The sequence below is a fragment of the Dasypus novemcinctus genome, chromosome X (genome assembly GCF_030445035.2).
Source record: "Dasypus novemcinctus isolate mDasNov1 chromosome X, mDasNov1.1.hap2, whole genome shotgun sequence".
Classification (NCBI taxonomy): Eukaryota; Metazoa; Chordata; class Mammalia; order Cingulata; family Dasypodidae; genus Dasypus; species Dasypus novemcinctus.
The window spans coordinates 82,994,808-83,003,277 of record NC_080704.1 but is presented as its reverse complement, the minus strand read 5'-3'; the positions used below and the strand labels follow the sequence as shown (position 1 = coordinate 83,003,277).

Genomic DNA, 8,470 nt, shown 5'->3' with positions numbered 1-8,470 from the left:
CTATCCTCCAGAATGGCTGGATCCTTCTACATTCCCACCTGCAGTGGATGAGGGTTCCCTTTCCTCCACATCCTCTCCAACATTTTAGTCCTCTGTTTTTTTTTTTTTAATAGCCACCAGTCTAATGGGTGTAAGATGATTTCTCATTGTAGTTTTGATTTGCATTTTTCTAATAGCTAGTGATATTGAGCATTTTTCATGTACTTTTCAGCCATTTGTATTTCTTCTTTGGAGAAGCATCTGATCAAATCTCTTGCCCATTTCTTTGAATGGGTTGTTTGCCTTTTTTTATATATATATAGGATTTCTTTACATATGCTGGATATTAAGCTGCTATCAGACATATGGTTACCGAACATTTTCTCCCATTGAGTAGGCTGTCTTTTCACTTTCTTGATAAACTCCTTTGAGGTGCAAAAGGCTTTAATTCCCATTTATCTATTTTTTCTTTCAAGGTCATGCTTTGGGTGTGAAATTCATGAAGCCATTTCCTATTACAAGGTCCTGTAGATGCTTCCCTACATTATCTTCAAAGGTCTTTTTTATCTTGGCTCTTATATTTAGATCTTTGATCCATCTTGAGTTGATTTTTGTATAAGGTGTGAGATGGTATTCCTCTCTCATTCTTTTGCATATGGGTATCCAGTTCTCCAAGCACCATTTGTTGAAGAGGCCATTCTCTCCCAATTGAGTAGACTTGGTGGCCTTGTTGAATATAAGATGACTGTATATGTGAGGATCTATATCAGAACTCTCAATTCAGTTCCATTGGTCAGTATATCTATACTTGTGCCAATACCATGCCATTTTAACCACTATAGCTTTGTAGTCTTTTAAAGTCATGTAGTGTGATTCCTCCAATTTCATTTTTTTTTTTCAATATGTCTTTTGCTATTTAGGGCCTCTTTCCCTTCCAAATAAATTTTAAAACTGCCTTCCCTCTCAGGCTCCTAGGGAGTTTCTCTGGCTGTTATTGTTCATCAGTCAATCACCCTACACTCCATAGGTGATGTCCCTCATTTTAGTGAATAAAATAAAGGAAAAAAGAACTGATAAAATTTTTAAAACAAGAAGTCTGAAAAAAACTACAACAAAACAAAACAAATCTCTGTCTCTGGTGTTTCCTATCAAAAGGTTCCAACTGGGTGCCTTATAAACCTGTGGATCACTCTCTGGATCCCTTCTCTTAGGAAGTACTGGGAGTTAAACCAGCAACCTTGTATATGCAGGGCAGGAATTCCTGCACTGAGCTGCACCCACTCCACAGGTTAAGAAGGCTTTTGAAAGCTTATCTGGCTCTTCTCATCCCAGTTCCCTCAGGCAAATTGGGTTTCTAATAGTTTGTTGGAGCTCTCTCCACACCCCCACTGACCCAGTTTCTCTCTCTCCCAGGGAGGCTGGGTTTGATAGCTTGCCTGATCTGATCCCCCCTCCTGTCTTCCTGGGGCCACCTCAGTGCTGGTTAGAGTCTTCTTTGAGGTCCAAAGGGAGCTCAGCTGACAAAACTCACTGGAAAGAAACCACTTCGTACCCTCCACCAGACCCCTCTTCTTCCCAGGTAAGGCTCCCTCCCACTCAGTTGGCTGCAGTGAGCCAGGAATTTTACTGAGGCTATTTGCCTTGTGGGTGGTATATGTGCCATTTCCAGCCAAGGGGGTGAGTAACTCACGTTTTTCCTTTGGTCTCTTTGTCTCTTTGTCAAGCTCCCTCCTGGATGATTCACAGCACTTTCCTGTTCTGTAGATCCCAAAGCAGGCTCCCTTGGGTAGGTTTTTGCCCTTTCTCCATTGTTTTTTGTGTGTGTGTGTGCAAAAGTTGAGCTCTGCCTATCTACTTCGATGTCATCTTCCCAGAAGTCTCCCCCTATATTTTTGGTGAATATTTATGTAATCTAAAATTTCTTTCAAAATGAAAATTTTATAAAAGCACAATGCCTTGTATTCATAGTGAAGTATTGTCATATTTTCCCATATGGTATTCAAAAATATCTTGTCCCATTTTGGGTTCAATAAGACCCCTCTTGTATATGTAGTCCTGTTAAGACTTTTCATATGAGGTCATCTGTGGGAGTAATTTACCTTTGTTATTAGGTTCTTTAGTGCATATTCTTTTCTAATACTTACCCCACAACAACTCCTCTACTAGAAAAGTATTTTTCCCCATAGCATTATGGAGTTATCTGTGACATCATGGTTTCATTGGAAAACGTACATCTCCTAGTGGCTAAAATATTTCTATAGTTGAGCTAATCTCCATGTGGTATTCATTCTTTCTCAAATCTTTATGTGTTTATATAAGTTATATCTATACATATTAGTCAGTATTTGAGTTGTGACAAATCTACCTTCACTTTTGGCCAAAATACTATAACTGTCATTAGAGGTCAATTAATTTTATAGCTTACAAGTGGTAACTTTTTGGTAATTTTCAATAAGAACAATGAATGCTTTGGAGGTGGAACTCCTGTTCTGGAAATTCTGCTAATCTCTGTGACTCTGGGTAAGGCAATTACATGTGTTTTTTTTTGTTTTTTTTTGTTTTTTTTTTAAGTAGCAGCAGTATTGGGATAGAACTCATGGCCTATAAAATTTACCCTCTAAAAAGTTCAGTGGCTTTTAGTATATTCATAGAGTTGGGCAGCCATTGCCATTATTTTATGGGCCATTTTCATTACCCCAAAAAGAAATCCCATTAGCATTGTAATAAGTTTTAAAATTAAGAAGCATGAGTAATATTTCTATTTTTCTTATAGTATCTTTTCTCCTCTTCTCTCTTGGTTATTGTTTGCATAGCACAGTTTTTCCACCCTTTTGCTTTCAACCTTTTTTTGTCTTTCAATCTAAAGTGTGTGTTTAGTAAATAGCATATAGTTGGTTCATAAGTTTTTGGTCCATTTTACCAGTCTCTGCCTTTGTAGTGTTATTCATTTGTGTATAATGAAATTACTGGTAAGGTGGAATGATGTCTGCTATTTCATTATTTGTTTTCCATATGTCATGTCTTTTTTGTTATTTTTTGTCTTAGTTTGCCATTGGGCTGCCAATACAGAGTACCAAAAATGGGTTGGCTTTCATAATAGAAATATTTATTAGGGGAATATCTTACAGTTCCAAGGCTGTGAAATTTCCAAATCAAAGCACCATCACAAATGCTTTCTCACCGAAGTCAGCTAGGTGATCCTGATGTCCTGCTACATAGTGAAGCAAGGTGGTGGCTGATCTCTCCTGAGGTCCCTGCCTTCCCCTCCAGAATCTACCATCTCCTGGAGCTCATCTGTGGGCAACCAGGTATAGGGCTTGTCTCTTTCCAGGTTTCCTCTCAGTCTCAGCTGCTCCATTTTCTTCCTAAGTTCTGCTGTGGGCTATCAGACATATGGCTCATCTCTTCTGCATGGAGCCGCTCCATGGGCCGAGTCTCTTGGGGGCTTCCTGCTTTAGCTTAGGCTGCTAATGATCCTTGAATCCTCTCTCTCACATGGATGGGTCAAAATGGCAGCGCTCCCTTTTCTGTGTGTCTATCTCTGGGTCTTCCTTTATATAAATCTCCATTAAGAGGATGGAGACCCAACCTAAGTCATGCCTCACACCCACAGGGATGGATTAGTTCAAGAACATAAACTTTTTCTTCTGGGGTTTCATAAAATAGCTTCAAACTGTCACTCTATTTTTCCATTATTTCCTCCTTTTGTGCAAATATGCATTTTTCTAGTGTACCATTTTAATTCCATTGTTTCTTTCACTATATATATATGTTTTTTTAAATGTTTCTCTGGCATTACAATTAACATTTTAAAACAATCTAGTTCAGATTAGTACTGACTTAATTTCAAGAGTATACAATAATTTCCCCTAATATATCTCCATTCCTTTCCATCTTCTTCATGCTATGATTAATGTAGAAATTATATCTGTGTACATTAAAAGCTTATCAAGAATGTTTCGGACGGGAGGCAAGATGGCGGCTGAGTGAACTTCCCGGTTACTAGCTCCTGGGGGAAATCGGCTGGGAGGCGTCGGAGACTCTTTGGAACCAGGCTGTTTCGGGATTTTTCCTGGTCCGGAGGTGTCTGGACATCGATTTGGAGGGAAGGTAACAGAGAGGATCCCTCTGTGAAATATACACGGAGATCCCAGCTACATGTGGAGGATTCCCTCCTTGGGTAGGCGGAGCCGAGGCAGCTAGCACCGTGCCGAGCCCCGGTGGGCGGCGGCCAGGGTAGCCTAGCTGGGCTGCGGTGGGCAGCGGGCGGGGGATCCGAGCCACTCTGTGGTGGGTGGCGGGCAGCGGGTGGGGGAACCGAGCCCAGCCGAGCTGCGGCGGGAGGTGGGCGGGGGACCCGAGCCCAGCCGAGCCGAGCCAAGCCCAGCCGAGCCGCGGCGGGCGGCGGGCAGGGGAGCCGAGCCCAGCCGAGCCCAGCCGAGCGCAGCCGAGCCTGGCGGCGGGGTTTCTGTTCTTTGTTTTTTGTTTTTTTTTATTTTTTATTTTTTTTTGTTGTTGTTGCTGTTGTTGTTTTTTAATCCTCTCTTTCTTGTCCCCAATATTCTTCTTATACTATTTTATCTTAACAATACAATAGGTCCTACAGGAAATACCTCACATTTGCTGGGTTTCCTCACCCTCCACTGCCTCATTTCTCTGTGAATAGATTTAGCCTATCTACACTATCCCCTTTCCCCTACAACTTGATATCCTCCACCATCTGCTATCTCTCCTATATTCCATCTCCCTTTCTTTGATCCACAAAGTGTCTAACTCTTAATCTCTAATACCTTTGTTTAGTTTTCCATCTGGTATTCGTCCCTGAAACTATTACCTTTCTTTTCTCTTTCCCTCTCTCACGAAAAAAATAGCCTCTTAGTACGTACCACATTCCTCCCATATTCAGTTGTCTACCTCATTATAGGTACTTTCCTACTACTATAACTCTACACAATTTACATGATCTAATCTCCATCCTCCCAGAACTCATATTGTTGCTTTGTTAACATATATCACCAATACTACTTCACACTTTTTCCTTCCTTACACAATTGCCTTTCCCAAGCACTAATACTTTCCTTTAAAGTGAGCTTAACTAGCAATAAGAAATTGGAATAAGAAGAACAAAGTGACAAAGAGAAGATATAACACTTACACAAAAACAACAGCTAATTAATCTCCAAGACTAGACAAAGAAGCTAAGGAACTGATTAAACCCGTCAAGAAAAAATGTTGACAAGACAGCAACAAAAATCTACAAACCAAACCAGTAATCAGGAAAACATGGCTGAATCCAATCAACAAACTAAAAATCAGGAAGGGGGGCAGGACTTCGCACAAGCAATGAAAGATCTCAGAACATTTATCACCGACAAATTTGATGAAGTAATGAAAGAGGTTAACAGCACGAAGACAACACTTGGAGGGGAAATTGCAGACATGCGCAAAAAAATAACAGATATGATGGAAATGAACACCACAATTCAAGAAATCAAAAATACACTTGCAGCAAATATCAGCAGACTAGAAGAGGCAGAGCAGAGAATTAGTGATGTGGAAGACAGTGCATTGGAAATCAAACAGATAGTAGAAGTGGTCAATAAAAAGGTAGAAAAAATCCAGATAGGACTTAGGGACCTGAATGATAATGCAAAACGCTCAAACATACGTATTATAGGCATTCCAGAAGGAGAAGAGAAGGGAAAGGGGTCAGAAGGAGTGTTGCAGGAAATAATGGCTGAAAACTTCCCAAATCTACTGAAAGAGACAGATGTACATATCCAAGAAGCACAGCGCACTCCACTGGTCATAAACCCCAACAGGCCCACCCCAAGACATATACTTGTCAAATTATCCAATGGTCAAGACAAAGAAAAAATTCTAAAAGCAGCAAGAGAAAAGAAAACCATCACATACAAGGGAAACTCCATAAGATTAAGTGCTGATTTCTCATCTGAAACGATGGAGGCAAGAAGGCAGTAGTATGATATAGTCAAGGTACTAAAGGAAAAAAATTTCCAACCAAGAATACTCTATCCAGCTAAACTAGCATTCAAAAATGATGGAGAGTTCAAAATATTCACAGATAAACAGAAACTGAAAGAGTATATCAACAAGAAACCTCCCCTTCAAGAAATTCTTAAGGGAGTTCTGCAGGAAGAAAGGAAAAAACAGGACACTCAGAGATGGAGGAGAGTGTAAAAGCAACAAGAAAGACAAAAATAGAAGGGGAAAATAAAATAATACAAACAAAATATAGCAAACACAAATCCAACCAAAATATGGCTACCATAAATAACTCTCTAAACGTAATAACACTGAATGTCAACGGATTAAACTCACCTATCAAAAGATTCAGACTGGGACACTGGATAAGGAAATATGACCCATCTATATGCTGCCTACAAGAGACACATCTTAGACCCAGAGACTCATGGAGGCTGAAAGTGAATGGCTGGAAAACAATCATACAAGCAAACAACAACCAAAAAAAGGCAGGAGTAGCTATATTAATATCACACAAAATAGACTTTAAATGCGAAACAATTGTGAGAGACAAAGAAGGATACTACATATTAGTGAAAGGGACAATCTATCAAGAAGATCGAACAATCATAAATATTTATGCTCCTAACAAGGGCGCCTCTAAATATGTGAGGCAAAAGCTGGAAAAACTAAGTGAAAGAATAGATGCATCTACAATTATAGTTGGGGATTTGAATACACCACTATCAACTCTGGACAGAACATCTCAAAAGAGAATCACTAAAGAAACAAAACATTTGAACAGTATATTAGAAGAGCTGGATCTAATAGACATATATAGATCATTACACCCAAACACAGCAGGATATACATTTTTCTCAAGTGCACATGGAACATTCTCCAAGATAGACCATATGCTAGGCCACAAAGAAAGGCTTAATGAATTCAGAAAGATCGAAATCATACAAAACAATATCTCTGACCACAGTGGAGTGAAGCTGGAAATGTACAAGGGACAGAGACCCAGACTTCACACGACAATTTGGAAATTAAACAGCACACTCTTAGAAAAACAGTGGGTCAAAGAGGAAATCTCAAAAGAAATCAATGACTACCTTGAAACAAATGATAATGATAACACAACATATCAAAATTTATGGGATGCAGCAAAAGCGGTACTGAGAGGGAAATTAATAGCCATAAATTCATATATCAAAAAAGAAGAAAGAGCAAAAATTGGAGAACTAACTGCACTTTTGACAGAATTAGAAAAACAACAACAAAGTAACCCAACAGGAAGAAGAAGGAAGGAAATAACAAAGATAAGAGCAGAACTAAATGAAATAGAAAATAAGAAAGCACTTGAAAAAATAAACAAGACTAAGAGCTGGTTTTTTGAGAAGATCAACAAAATTGACAAACCTTTAGTGAGAGACTAACAAAGGAAAAAAAGAGAAAAGATGCAAATAAACAAAATAAGAAATGAGAAAGGTGATATCACCACTGACTCCACAGAAATAAAGACTATCATAAGAGGATACTTTGAAAATCTATATTCCAACAAAAATGACAATTTAGAGGAAATGGACAAATTCCTAGAAACACATAAGCAGCCCATACTGACAAAAGAAGAAATTGATGATCTTAAGAAACCAATCACAAGCAAAGGCATAGAATCAGTCATTAAAAATCTCCCAACTAAGAAGAGCCCAGGGCCAGATGGCTTCACAGGTGAATTCTACAAAACATTCCGGAAAGAACTAACACCAATCCTGTTGAAACTATTCCAAAAAATCGAAACAGAAGGAACACTGCCTAATTCCTTCTATGATGCCAACATTACCCTAGTACCAAAGCCAAACAAAGACACCACAAGAAAGGAAAATTACAGACCAATTTCTCTAATGAACCTAGACGCAAAAATACTTAACAAAATACTTGCTAATCGTATTCAACAAGACATTAAACGAATTATACACCATGACCAAGTGGGATTTATCCCAGGTATGCAAGGATGGTTCAACATAAGAAAATCAATCAATGTAATACACCATATAAACAGATTGAGAGAAAAAAACCACATGATTATATCTATAGATGCGGAAAAGGCATTTGACAAAATACAGCACCCCTTCCTGAAAAAAAACACTCCAAAAGATCGGAATACAAGGAAACTTTTTGAACATGATAAAGAGTATATATGAAAAACCTAAAGCCAACATTGTTTACAATGGCGAAATCCTGAAATCCTTCCCTTTAAACTCAGGAACAAGACAAGGATGCCCATTGTCTCCGCTCCTATTTAACATTGTCTTGGAAGTACTTGCTCGAGCACTGAGACAAGAACCAGATATAAAAGGCATTCAGATTGGAAGGGAAGAAGTCAGAATTTCATTATTTGCAGATGACATGATCCTATATATAGAAAACCCTGAGAGATCTACAACAAAGTTCCTAGAACTCATAAATGAGTTTAACAAAGTCGCAGGTTATAAGATCAATGCGC

General features: G+C 38.9%; 1 long non-coding RNA gene across 1 annotated transcript; it reads left to right on the top strand.

Annotated features, from left to right (window-relative positions):
* Positions 1–1,392: 1,392 nt before the first annotated feature.
* On the top strand, positions 1,393–4,089 carry LOC139438078 (uncharacterized). Its single transcript, XR_011647967.1, has 3 exons — positions 1,393–1,558; positions 1,704–1,765; positions 3,924–4,089. It is a non-coding gene; the product is annotated as an uncharacterized lncRNA (long non-coding RNA).
* The last annotated feature ends 4,381 nt before the right edge of the window (positions 4,090–8,470 follow it).